This window comes from Cryptotermes secundus, unplaced genomic scaffold (genome assembly GCF_002891405.2).
Source record: "Cryptotermes secundus unplaced genomic scaffold, Csec_1.0 scaffold70, whole genome shotgun sequence".
Taxonomy (NCBI): Eukaryota; Metazoa; Arthropoda; class Insecta; order Blattodea; family Kalotermitidae; genus Cryptotermes; species Cryptotermes secundus.
The window spans coordinates 2,920,119-2,931,867 of record NW_019734964.1 but is presented as its reverse complement, the minus strand read 5'-3'; the positions used below and the strand labels follow the sequence as shown (position 1 = coordinate 2,931,867).

The 11,749-nt window shown below is 40.6% G+C and overlaps 1 protein-coding gene across 1 annotated transcript in view; it reads left to right on the top strand.

Annotated features, from left to right (window-relative positions):
• The window catches only part of LOC111869052 (neuropeptide CCHamide-1 receptor), a 296,679-nt gene that overhangs the window by 26,156 nt on the left and 258,774 nt on the right, over nt 1-11,749 (top strand). The window lies entirely within an intron of this gene.

The following is an 11,749-nucleotide window of genomic DNA, read 5'->3' as shown; positions in this document are numbered from 1 at the left end:
CTTATGACAGGCTGATCCTCCGTCCAAGGAGTCACACCGACTGTGTATAGGATTAAGAACCTGATAAAAGCGGCCAAGGCCCAACAAAGGGCTGTAGACCGATAGATAGACACATAATGTTAGACCGGAATAGCCGAAGACTGGAGGTTCTTTTAGAGACATTAAAAAACATTAAATGACCTTGCGCTGTGTATTCTGACGAAATAAACATATGTAAATGTAATTTGTGTACTAACAAATTAGCAATTTTGTTGATGGCTTCAACCAATTAGCACTTGAACAACAAACATTATTCCAGTGTTCAAGAAGGCCACTGACGTCATAATATATGCTACATAATCAAGTACGAGTATATAACTCGATTGTGAGGTAAGTAAACAACATATGGTGCCCCTTCATTTGCATTTTCAATTCTGAATTCTAAACGTAACAGACTCTTTCTTGTACCTATCATCAGCTGACAAGCTCGTATTTCCAACACGCGTCTAACGTTCTAATTAACTAACATGGGGGACATAAGCCCTTCTTGAGAAGCCGCAAGTTGTGCAGCTATTCTCGAACTTCCCAAAATTTTATGCAACAAGAAGGTTCATTACCGTGTTCACAGGATCCTTCTAATAGTCCCTATCCTAAGTCAGATCAATTCAGTCCATACCACCCAATTGTTTTTCTCTAAGATACATTTTAATATTATCCACCCACCTATGTCTTGGTCTTCTTAGTGGTCTCTTTCCTTCTGGCTTTACCACCAGTATCCTAAGTAAGTATGAATTTAATAATGGTGGTGATGATATTGGTAGTAGTAAAATCTGTAGTTTAACATACTGGCTCAACAGCTTGTCCTTCCCCTTCCTCTTCTTCTGCTTCTTCTTCTCCTTCTTTACGGGCGCTACAACCCTGTGTGGGTCTTGGCCTCCGTCATAGTTTCATAACAGGAAATTATTCCGAAATGTAGCCGTTAAACCCATGCCCAATCCCCAGCCTGGAGAACCAGGAACTACACCTCGTCCGGCCCTACCTTTTGACCTGTCTGGCATGAGTGGCCCTACCAGGAGCTTAACCTGCCGCCAGCATAGCTCTCCTGATCACTGTGGCGTACAAATCTTCTCTCTACGACAAGACGCTAGTCCTCTACGGCTACAGGAGGCCACTACAGAGTTATATACTACAAACGAACAAAGAGTACACAAATGTAAGGAAAAACAGATATTCCAGAGCATAGTATGCGCAGAACTGTTATGTTTCCAATACCCTAAATTTATAAAATTTCTGAATGTAACAAAACAAAACAACTTCTGATTAACCAAGATTAATCGAAAGATTAATATTAAAGAAATTGTTTCCAAACGCGTTAACGTTGTTATGTGTTGCATTTTCAGTTAACACGCGGCAAACAGAATAACCTTATTACGTGAAGACGTGAAAATTTAATTAGAAATCTCCAATATGAATAACTTAATATTGCATATATTATTTGAGAGACTTTATATTGAGATTATATTTATAAGGAAGGTAAATAAAAGATAAATTTGTCCTTGTGTTTAACTAATTAAGCAGTACACCATGAATGCGTATGGGGGATTGGGTGTATAGATCCACATTTTCTTGACCTCCGCACTAGTTGAAGGTGATTGGTCAGCTTCACACTCCGACCGTTTAACCCCCTGGAAAGGAGCCCCTGGTACCCATTAGGTGGGAGGTTGGGTTGACCCCAGCTTCGGCTGGACGACAGAGGGATGAGAAAATTCTTGACCTCTTGGTCGTCCAGGCCGTAGCCAGTAGCTATACCGACAGAGCTATCCAGGCTCTCATAAGGAACGTACATAAAGCTTTCATTATCTGCTCTTCGGCTTTAGGAGCTGTTAATATCACAGTTGCAGTCAGAAGCAAAAGAGGTTTTAATGTCTTCTATGTTTCATTCTCGCGTATTTCTTTCGGTTCCCTGATTCTGCACTTCAAATGCAATCTCCAATGGCGTCAACATATGTGACTATCATCTCTTTAACATTAATCTTTTGAACAATTTTGTTAATCCGTAGTTACTGTATTTTATTACATTCAGAACTATTAGTCACATCCGACAGAACATCAAACCAAACGAATGATTCAGTTGATCATGTCAAGGTATCCACCTTGCCTTCTAACCATCCCACATATGAAAAATTCAAGTACCAGTGTATAGAAAATTAATAATTGAACGTAAATATTGTGGCGTATAAACTCGTTGTCAGGAAACAGCGCGGTAAACACGCCTCTAAAACAACAGAGTTCCTGTTGGTAACGGTGTTATGAAACCCGTTTACTAGGGACATTTTCTATGTGGTCCGTGCCGATGAGTTACCTTGAGGACAACTGGGGCGACCCAGTTAGTTGGAAATCAGCCTGTGAAGAGAAGACTAGACGGTTGGCGCGAAATGGCCGCCAGCCTGGCAGTTGTCAGTTCAAAGAGAGTCGAGAGTCTGCCGTTATCAGCTGAGAGGTGTCAGCTGTGAATTGAGTTCTGCACGAAAGTTTGTGAACTTAGAATGTTAGAAACCGTAGCTAGGGAACGGCTGACGAAGACACAGAGGGCTGGAAAAAGAAACATCTTAGCTGCTGTGGTCATTTGTAAAATGTCAAGAATAGCCATGGCACTCTAATTAGTTGTGGTTTCGACTGGTGTGTATAAATGGTCAATAAATCCATACCCCGTCCATAGTCACACACACAAATATACTCACTCATGGAGCTGAGCCCTTCTTGCGGAGCGCCCAATTCTACGGCTACTCAAGATTTTCACAGCATTTTATGGGACCCGAAGGTTCATTACCGTGTTCACAAGAGCCCTCCACTGGTACCTATCCTGAACCAGATCAATCCAATCCATATCATCCAGTCCTATCTCTCTAAGACCCATTTTAATATTGTCCAACCACCTACTCCTTGGTCTTCCCAGTGGACTCTTTCCTTCTGGCTTTCTCACCAATATCCTATATACATTCCGCTTATCCCTCATTCGTGCTACATGTCCTGCCCACCCTATCCTCCTTGACTTGATCATTCTAATTATACATCGAGAAGAGTACCAGACACACACATACACTGATATAAAACGTGCAATATGATCCTAACAATATGATTCTAAAATAACATAAATTATCTGGAGTTTCTCCTTTCTTTTGGAGTTCGCCCAAACGTGAGACACTTCCCACGTTTTGTACGCATCTTGTTTGTAAGACACAATCAGCGCATGACGGATCCTTAGAGGGCGAAGGAAACCGCGCACAAACAGAAACCCCTTTCCGGCATATTGAGGAGAAAGGCGTTTGGGCGAACAATACGGTAATAAAGAAGACATGAGGAAGACAATAATTTTCTTTGTAGGATTTCAGGATCTCACAGAAGTGGTTATGAAAAGTTTTATCTTCCGTGATATAACACCGAGTGGTGAGAGTTTGTGGTTTGTGCGAACATACGGGAATGGAAGAGACGGGAGGGAGAAAGTAGTATCCTTTGTAGGATTTGGGGTTCAAATAGACGTGATTAGGAGGAGTTCTATCTTTTGGGACATAACATCATGAGGGCCGTTAACGTCAGAGCTTTGGTTGCTGTCAACTTCACGTCGGATTCTTCCTTGACTTATTCTTCAACCCTAAAAAATGGAAGTAACACATTCCCCCGAAATAACATTTAACTTTAAATGACCACACAACTTGATATTCAAGAGGACATAACTCAAACAGTTCTATTTTTTATCTTTTATTATATTTCGTCCCATATAAATCCGTTGCTAGAAAAAGACCTCGAAGCAAACAAGGAGTATAATCGTTGCTATGCAACAGGAAAATAAAGAAATGGACGTTTCTGAGTAACCGCTCGGTAAACAAGTCCCCCCGGAAAAGATATCCGGACTATCGCTAGACAACCGCCCACGACAACAATAGAAGAACTGTTGCAAATGGTGTTTTCTGTTGGGTACGCTCCGAGGCCATAGAGAGAGGTCGGCTGAGTAGTCAGTTGAGGATTGACAGTTGAGTCGAGTTCTGAATGGGAGGCTGAGAAGGGATGGTACGATAGTTGATTTGACAGTTGACAAGAGTTCAATATATATATACATGTATTCGTCGGACCGTAACGATGTCAGCGCGGGAAGCTCAAGAATTCCAATGTTAGAAGCTCTTGCTAGGGAACGGCCGGTGAAGACACAGCAGGCTGGGAGAAAACTTAGTGTGGGATAATTTGTGAATTATGGAAATCAGAGATAGCGCTCTAATCGCTTGTTGTTTCAAGTGGTGTGTATAAGTGGTCAATAAATCCATTCAGCAATCCAGACACAATTTGTAGTCACTCCTCAATATGTAACATTATTTGTCCCATTCTGTGTATCCTCTTCCATATTCTCGCTCTCTCCCTTTTCCGGCGGCTTCTTCTTTCTTTCTCCTTCTTCCCATTCCTTTATCATGATTTTATTCTTCTCATATACGCTTTCTTCCTCTTCCTCCTTCTTCTCTTACTCTTCAGTTCACCGATACCTACATTTCTCTTATGGATACGAAGGCACTAAAACTGCCTCTGTGGTCTAGTGGTCAGAGTTCCTGGCTACAGATCCAGAGTTCCCGGGTTTGATTCCCGGTGTTAACACATTTTCTGAGAGGTACTGGGTCTGGAACGGGGTCCACTCAGCCCCGTGAGTATAACTGAGGAGCTATTTCAAGGAAATAGCGGTTCCGGTCTAGAAAACCGATATTAACAGCCGTGGAGCTCCGTTGCCCTGACCATGCGACACCCTGTATCCGTTTAATTTGGCACTAACTTAGTCGATAAGCGGGGGTCGCTCGGTCGGTATAGTTAGATTGCGGACTACAAACCACGGAGTTTTTATATGAAAGCACTATGTCCCTTGTAGGATTTAAAGCTATGATTCATCCTTTCACTGTACCTGGCCCGTGTAGACCACAAATCACATGCTAACTGGGATAGAATGAGGAGTCTGTTTTTGCGGTGAATCCGTGATTGTAAAACGGCTTTAAACTGTACTTAAATTGCGATAAAATTGTTCGTGTTCTACTCCGTGATTATATGTCTTTTGTGCCGAGTCGTAGATCAAACGTCTCTTTAAGATCAGTTTTGTGTACCTGACAAGACATGCAGTTGTAGCAGGATCAGAATTATTTCCGGAACGCCGTATCTAGATGCAAAATGAATCGTACATAGACGTACTGTCTGTATGTAAGTGTCTACTCGGTGGGAAATCGCCAGAGCATTAAGACGTAACCCAGAAAAATGTGGAAACTTCAATAAAAATGTACATTAAAATAAATATTATAATATATTACATGAATAGGGGCACGCGGCAGCGTAATTGGTTGAGGCACTATGCTACAAGCCGAAAGGTCTCTGGATCGAATCCCGATGAGGTCATTGATTTTTTTTTCAATTTACCTAATCCTTCCGGCCGCACTATGGCCTTTGGATCGAAGCAGCCTCTAACAGTAATGAGTAGCAGGAATCTTACTGGGGTAAAGGGCGGCCAGCGCGTAGGGCTGACAACCTTACCGCCATCTATGAGCCGATTGTCTAGATAATGTGGGACCCTCAACATCTCACAACCCTGTGGGCAATCACGACCTGTTACAGGGATACATTTACTTACTTTTTACTTAATATATCGTGACGCGTTGCCTTACGTCCATCGCAGCGCAACGGCTACAATGGAAATTGTTGATTTCCAACGGCGGCAAATCGAATACAAACAGACCGTTGCGAAGGAGCGTTCTCGAGTAAACGGATTGCCGAACACGTGAGTTTGGAATAGGCACTTCCATGGTAACGCAAAGTACAGGGAGCCGTTGCGTAGGCAATGTAGAAGCAACGAACGCGTCTCCCTAGAAATGAACTACAGAGAGTTCGTTGCGCCCGTTACGTAACAGCGGACAGTAGAAACGAAACAGTGAGGAATGGTGCCTGGTATCCATCCCGCAGAACACCTACATAAGCCGAGAGCTACAAAGGCAGCAAGAAGAGACAATCTTGGGATAGTCGCCGCTGAAGACAGTCGGGATCCAGCCACGGCCAAGGATAGTTGAGACGTCGCATTGGAGTATTGGGCCAGAAGTCAAGGGATATTGCAAACGATAATAATTGTAAGGTGTGTAAGTTCGAGTGTCCAATAAACATTCGTTAAATCCGAAACCCACGTAAAGTTATTTGTCGCGTGACATACCCAACACGTGACAACTATGCATATTGCTGAAATAAAAACAGTTTTCACATAATTTAGAAAAGAAACATTTAACACGAATAGAACAAGCGTAAATTGATCTTGGCAGATTCTCAGGGTTACATTCTTTTACGAAGATAGAAAAAGTGAAGTAAAGGTATGGGGTATGCACGATTGGTGCATATTATTTTTGTTTTAATTTTCATGTATATCGCATTACAATATTATGAACGAATCAACCTTTATGTATACATAAAACTCTTTCTCTTCCTTTTATATATCTTGTGTTTAAAAGGTAATACAACTGTGAGATGAAAGCTCTGAAATTACGCAATTTCCTGTTACCATAGAAACGAATTTCCAGGCGCTAATACTTTGCATGATCATGTTATGTTGTAAGTCACGAGAGAGAGAGAGAGAGAGAGCAGTTTCTGTTCCAGTGTACGTGTCTTGTCTATTCTCTATCACTGACAATATCTCGACATAAATATGAGAAGTTTAGAGCAATCTATAAAGAAGAGGTTTTATGACTGAATAATCGTGCGAGTTATTTATGCAACACAGCGTTACACGTAGGCCTCTCCGCATCGTTCGATACGTCACTGGACCGGAAAGGAGTAAGAGTGAAGCTAATACTAAGCAAGTAAAGCTCTCTCTGTAACAAGCCGAGGAGGCTCATAGGGTTGTGAGACGTCGAGGCTCCCACATTTTCTCTATACAATCGGCTCACAGATGATAGTAAGGCTGTCAGCCTTACGCACCGGCCGAACTTAACCCCCAGGAAGATTCCTGGTACTGAGTTCTGTTAGAGGCTGAGTCGAAATCAGAGCAATAGTGCGGCTGGAAGGATTAAGTCAATTGAAAAAAAAATCTACCTAATCGGGACTCAAACCCGCAACCGGAAGTTAATAGTACGAAAACTTATAAAACAAAGATAAGACCGCCCGTTGAANGTCAGCCTTACGCACCGGCCGAACTTAACCCCCAGGAAGATTCCTGTTACTGATTTCTGTTAGAGGCTGAGTCGAAACTAGAGCAATAGTGCGGCTGGAAGGATTAAGTCAATTGAAAAAAAAATCTACCTAATCGGGACTCAAACCCGCAACCGGAAGTTAATAGTACGAAAACTTATACATCAAAGATAAGACCGCCCGTTGAATTCACAACGCGTGTGACCCTAGTATAATATATTAATTTAATGTGATGATGTGACATTTCGTAATGAAATATAACAATGAAGTTAGAGTAACGAATCGAAGATCGAAGTTTTCAGAATTCAGGAAATCTCATTCGCAGTTTCTAAATCATCTTTAAGATATATAAAATTCCCCAGTCTTCATATTGGGTAACTACATTTTTGTCTGCAGATTTATCGTAGTTAGTCATTGTCTAACATGGGAACTCCTGTCGAACAAATATTTCCTTTTGTTCGCTAGGAGAAGCACAATATTGTTCCTGATCGCTAGAGAACTCTGTAGGACAAGAATTTGTTTTCGATGGAAGAAGCACAGTTTCTCTCGTGGTCTCTCTAGAACTCTATGCAATGAGACTTCCCTATTTTCTCTAGAAGTAGCACAATATTGTTCCTAACTTCTCCAGGACCCTTCAGAAAAAAAGAATTTGCTCTTACTCCCTCAAAGAAGTACCATATTTTTGCACACACTCTTCGTATTAATTTATAACCTATCTCCGTTGGGACACTCTACAGTTTGTTCTGGATCTACGTATTTAGATAAGTATCTGCATATTTGTTATAAAAACTTATTGAAGTGTTCCATTATATTGATTACCTGTCAATATAAATGAATGGTCAGATTAATCACTACGTCACACATGATGACAGGCATTGCCGTCAATATTTATGCTGTATAAGCTCAATATAAACTACACTCGTCACTGTCATACAACGTGTTATTACTTCAGGATATAAATATCTATGACCAAACTAGTAATTCAACGACTCCAAAAACTCTCTTCCATCGAAGAAAAATCCAGAAATTTCTCTCGACAAATCAATATATATTACTTACTTACTTACTCATGGAGCTGAGCCCTTCTTGAGGAGCCGCCAATTCTGTAGCTACTCAAGAATTTCCCAGCCTTCTATGGAACCCGAATGTCCATCACCGTGTTCACAAGAGCCCTCCACTGGTCCCTATCCTGAACCAGATCTATCCAATCCATATAATACCATTCTCTAAGATCCATTCTAATATTGTTCACCCACCTACGCCTTGGTCTTCCTTGTGGGCTCTTTCCTTTTGGCTTTCCCACCAATATCCTATACGCATTCTTCGTCTCCCCCATTCGTGCTACATGACCTGCTCACCTCATCCTCCTTGACTTGGAGAAGAGTACAAGTTATTAAGCTCCTCATTATGCAGTTTTATCCAACCTCCAAGCAATATATATGAACTGAAATATTTCTCATTCTGGTCTCCTTTCAATTTCCACCAATGGGATAAGTAAAATTTATAACTACTACTTCCGTACCATAAGTTACCTCTTTGACCTAAGATGAAGCCTGAACTGGATTGAAAGAAATTAGAACGCTGTTCAATATCAATCTTTGTGAATACATTAATGAATATTTGTTTTCCATAAAGGAGAAGGGAAATTATTTTCTAGATCAGTGATTGTCAGGTTTTCCCGAAGGACCTTATGCGGAGACGGTAACGTAAAGAGTTTTTATTTCCTCTGGAAAGAATTTAGACACGTAACTCATTTTCATTAAACCATGTGTTCAATTCAATACGACTTACAGACACTATTATGCTCTTAGGCGGGACGTGGAGGAGTCAAAGTGAGTGCTTTCTCTCGGCTATAAGGATTTGGCCCCATGACTTATTCCATTTCAGAAGTAATTTCTAAAAGTACGAATCTTTTATGAGAGCTGTAGAGCAGTGGGCTAAGGCAATATGCTATGAGCCGGAAGGTCACGGGTTCAATTCCCGATGAGGTCATGGATTTTTCAATTTACTTAATTGTTCCAGCCGTATTATGGTCCTGGGTTCGACTCAGTCCCTAACAGAAATGAGTACCAGGAATATTCCTGGGGGTAAAAAGGCGGCCGGCGAGTAAGACAAAAAAATTTCAGCACAATCTCTGAGTCGATTGTCTAGAAAATCTTGGAGCCTCGACGTCTCACAACCATCACGTCCTATGAGGACTCTTACAGGGATACTTTACGAGTCGTTTACATATTTGCCAGGTCTCCCTGGACGGAGATCGGCATAAAAATTGTGTTTTTCTCATACAAATATTTACTCATGTTGTATTTTAGCGGCCTGCTGCACTGATTCGCGTCCATGATGTGCATGTATTGACCGTCTTCTAGTGCACACAATCTCACATGTCACTTCACTACATGTTTCGACATCACTGTGCCATCCTCAGGTGTGTTATTTACGTTAAACTACTGCACTGCTCGCCATCACGTGTCGTTTACGAAACGATTTAAAATGTATATTCGTCATGTACTATAATAAAATTTATATATTAAAATTTCTTAAGATTTATCATCTTATACGTCGTATTTCAAACTCGCGTATTATATCAATCTTCCGCCATGGGAGTCGTTCTTCCTATATTTTGTGTGTACTGTGTCTTGTGATGTGTCCTTGTTTTGTGGCTGCGTGCGAGTTTGAAATACGACGTATAAAATGATAAATCTGAACAAATTTTAATATATAAATTTTATTATAGTTCATGACGAATATACATTTTAAATCCTTTTACAAGCGACATATGATGGCGAGCAGTGCAATAGTTTAACGTAAATAACACACCTGAAGATGGCACAGTGATGCCGAAACATGTAGTGAAGTGAGAAGTGAGATTGTGTGCACTAGAAGACGGTCAATATATACATATCATAGAAATATTTACTCAAAACACACGGACTTCCAAGTGCAAATGCTGTTTCCAATTAAACTTTTTTAAACATGTTTTTGGTACCGCGCAATGGGTTTATGAAATTCTAAAAATCGAATGTAAACATTTCATGGACTTGGTGTGAAGTAAAATAATTTTAATGGTTTCCAGAAGTCACAGGCTTTTAGAGATAAATACCGTTTATGTGTACTTTGGTGTGACTTGTAGTGTTTAGCTTTCTTGTTCGTATTGTAATTTATTCAGTGTGTATAATATATACAGTGCGTACGATATCGTAATCCTTTCATAAGGTGTTAACAGTTTCCTGTTTTTGCTGCCGCTATAGAAGCCCTTTCGGGTGACGAGCCGACTTGCTTTCAATATTAGGCACGATTTGTACACAGCGATCTTAAATTCATAGTAGACAAATTTTCTCTTCCGTTTATTTCTTCCTTCCTTTCATATTTACTTGTAGCTCTTTCTTTACATATTTATCTCTGTTCTTTTTCTATTACTTTGTATTTCTGTCTCCTTCTGCTCCTTTCTTTGGTTTCCTCTCCTTTTCTCTCATTCTTCTTACTCTTTCACTCCGTTAATACTTTCTTCTTTTACCTTCTCAACATTCCATTTCTTTGTTTACCTCCTTTACTACGGTCCAGCACAAATTTACATGCTACGCGATATATATATATAAATTGTGATATTTTAGAAATGTTTCCGTCTTCCCTTGGGAACAAAAAATATTCAGAGATAAAATATTTCTGTAACTTCATCGGCGATGTAGCCGCATACTTCATGCATAATGCTTCAACTATTTTTCTCGGAAGAGAGAACTCATGATAATGATTCGCTTTACTTCGGACTACAAAGTAACAGGAATTGGCTGAAAGAGTAGAAAGAATGAAGCTTTCATAGATGGTTATGGGCGAGGCAGGAAACACGGCGTAAGTACAGTAGTTCGAAACAGGGACATTAAATGATAATACAAGGAACCGCCTCAGTGACACTCCGCGATGCTTTAAATTATAAAAGCATTTCACTGTGATAAGAGGAGTCTCTTGCAAATGTGTCGAGAAATGAACCAGCGGACCCACAAAGACTTATAAACCTCTAGTCTTAAAACTGCACTGACTTATGTAGTGGTTAAGTTCCTACTTCGTATTGAGGCACAATGCTCAAGCCGGAAGATCGCGGGTTCGATTCCCGATCAGGTCATTAATTTTTTTTTTCATTTATTCTAATCCTTCCAGACGCACTGTGGCACTGAGGTCGATTCAACCGCTAACAGAAATGAGTACCAGAAACCTTCCTGGGGAGTAAAGCACGGCAGGCGCGTAAGGAATACCTCACCGCAATTTATGAGCCGATTGGTAAGAATATGTGGGAGCCTCGATGTCTCACAACTCTATAGGCCTCCGCGGCCTGTTACAGGCATAGATTTACCTTTACTTCGCATTCGGAAGTTTTCCAATTCATATTTCGGCCCAAACACTAGCTAACCTGACTGAGGTCTATCACAGTTTTGCCCAGTCTTTCCAATTAAACGCCTGAGTAGTGCCTCAAATTATGCAACGACTGCTTCCTGCCTCAACTTCTCCTATCTTTAGACACTATATAATTTGAGGTTCTAACAGAGTTTTAAATAAATATGAAATTTAAGGTCCTTAACAAGTAAAT